The 2,607-nt window shown below is 48.7% G+C and overlaps 1 long non-coding RNA gene across 1 annotated transcript; it reads left to right on the top strand.

The window, feature by feature from the left end:
* Positions 1-493: 493 nt before the first annotated feature.
* On the top strand, positions 494-2,032 carry LOC134486316 (uncharacterized). Its single transcript, XR_010065128.1, has 3 exons — positions 494-586; positions 696-1,227; positions 1,432-2,032. It is a non-coding gene; the product is annotated as an uncharacterized LOC134486316 (long non-coding RNA).
* Positions 2,033-2,607: the final 575 nt, after the last annotated feature.

Below are 2,607 nucleotides of genomic sequence, written 5' to 3' on the forward strand. Positions count from 1 at the left end.
AAACGTAGGTTCAAGCTGGGTAGCCATTGTCCCACTACAATCTGGGCACATGAATTGTGGCAATGGGGAAGGTGGGGAGAAGAGAGAGGTCTCCAGGCACACTGTCACTGGGAAATTCTTGGGCTGCGGGCCTCAGTCGACCTAGTTCCATTCCTAGCTCCTCCGCTCGATAGCCATGTGCTGTTAGGCACGATTTAGCCTTGTTCATCCACAGCACGAGGAAAAGAGCTGCTCCCTCCCCCATCCCAGCTCCTTAGTATAGACGCTCTATCTGCTGCCCCATCAACCTAGTAAGAGAAAGAAACAACCAGCTACATGTGCTGTCCCAGATCTAGCATAGCTTGTCTGAGGCACAAGGCATTAGTGTTCGACACTGCCCGCTAAGAGGTTCCCACCACTGAGGCCCAGGCAAAAAGAGAAGCATTCTGGAACATTCCAAAATCAAATCTGATTTCCCTGTGAGGTCATCCTGTCTTTGTCTTGTACCTGTGGACCTTTGTCCAATGAGGAAACAGCTGGATTCCCCACCACCACCACCACACCCCAGCTCTCTCATTCTTTCGATGAACGTTTTTCTTTGTTCAAGGTCAGGATGGCAGGGAGCAGCATGGAGGGGGAGGGCCCCAGGGGAACGGGTCTATAAACGAAGCAAAGTGTCTAGCTGAACTGACTTCCATTCTCCCTTCTCTGTACAGGAAACTTTCCTTGGCTCTCGACCCATCTCGCAGTGTCTGGAATGTAAAGCTCGCGCACCCTTCTTCCTGCCTGAGTCTGCCTTTCTCACCAGCCACAAAGTCTTAAGTGACTTGGCTTCTCCTAGCAAGACCTAACACCTATCCCGGCTCCTAAACAATCGATCTCCTCTTCCGGTCAGCACAGCCCACTCTGCGCACATCCTAACAAGGCAGCGTGTGTCCGGTGCCCAGAGCAGACCCGAGGCTCTGTGAATGTGGCCGTAAGGTTGACCTCATCGTCAAGGGAATGCGATGGCAACGGCCCTTTCCGCATCCACTGCTCAGGTGTAGCTCGTGGGATCATCTCCGTTCTTTGATTTCACGTCTCCATTCTCCACTTCTTCTGCCCCGAGCCAGAACTGTCTACACAAAAATATCATGAAACTGAATGCTGATCTCAGAGAATTCCCTGGCTGTTCGAAAGACACACCTGGAGATCAAGTCCTGGCCAGAAACGTGACTGAAGGAAGCTTCCCAAGATGGGCTCTGCAACGTGACTACACCACTTTCCTTGCTGCCCCGCCCCGCCCCGCCCCGCCCCGCCAAGCCCCGCCCCTTCTACTAGTGATAGGACCATCTCTCCATCACTCAAAGCATTGTTCCCTGGGCTTCCAAAGTAGTCACAGGGGTTGGGGACATTTGCACAGAGAGGTTGTGTTCCATATTGGGAAACACCCAGGACCTTTTCTGTCTGCAGAGCACCACAGTGTGATCGTGTAGCATCCCGTGAGTCTCACCGTGCATCCTAAATTGACCCTGTGAAGAGTCATAAGAAGCGAGACTTGCTGATCAGCGTAGAGTCTTCCAAGTTCATCCTCCAAGTGGACGCTCACCCTCCCTCCTCCTCTCCCCAGGAGGAGCCTCCAATTTAGCTCAAATCACTACTTACACTCACTAGCCTTCCTCCTCCCTCAGTCTCCCAAGTGTTCCCGAGTGCTCCCAAGTGCTCCTGAGTGCTCCCAAGGGCTAGGTTTATAGATATGGGTCAGTAGCAGAGTCTATCCATCTTAAATTAATGTCTATTGTTTACCAGTCACTAGCAGCACAATGTCATTTAAATTTTGCTTCCGGTATTCTAGAGTCCTGTTCTCTGGGATGGAGGTTCAGTCTGTTGCCCCCCTTGCCCTCTACCCATGACAAAAGGCTTAAAGTCTATGTCCTCCAAGAAGATTTCCTGACAATACAGTTACAGCTTCTGCTTAAGCAGGAGCTAAGAACTTTCTTACCTCCTGCTTAAACTTTCCTAACTTGACTGAAAATTTTAAGGTATAGTACACTCATTAGTAACCAAATCCAAATGTCTCTCGTTTAATGCGTGTGTGTGCATGTGTGCATGCCTGTGTGTATGTGTGCCTGCATGTGCCTACCTGTGTATGCATGTGAAGCATATATTATGTGTATTTAATACATGTGTATGTGTGTGTATGCATGAATGCATGCCTGTTTGTGTATGTGTGCCTGCATGGGCATGACTATACATGTGTGTAGTGTGTGTTACATGAAGGGATGTGTGCGTGTTGTGTATGTGTTATAATCCTTGCCTTTTTCCCTCACTGGGTCCCTCATCTGTCCTCTAAATGGAGCTTGAATTTGTGGCCATGACATTCCCAGAGGATAAGAGCAGGTGTAGTCCCTGTACAACCCCAGTGACTAGTGACGGGAAATGGCAAAATACCCTGCAATCTAATAAGTATTTACTTATTATTTACCTTCTGGGTTTCTTCTCCAGCATTTCCCATTATCAGTGATGAAGAATTTGAGGCTTTGGAACAAAATTCCAAGGCACTTCGTAATTATTTAAAATGATGTCTATTTGACAACAGCCCCTGTGTTTACTTTTAAACAGTAGGAGAGTGTCTATAAATAAGCCCGA

Source organism: Rattus norvegicus, chromosome 3 (genome assembly GCF_036323735.1).
Source record: "Rattus norvegicus strain BN/NHsdMcwi chromosome 3, GRCr8, whole genome shotgun sequence".
Taxonomy (NCBI): domain Eukaryota; kingdom Metazoa; phylum Chordata; class Mammalia; order Rodentia; family Muridae; genus Rattus; species Rattus norvegicus.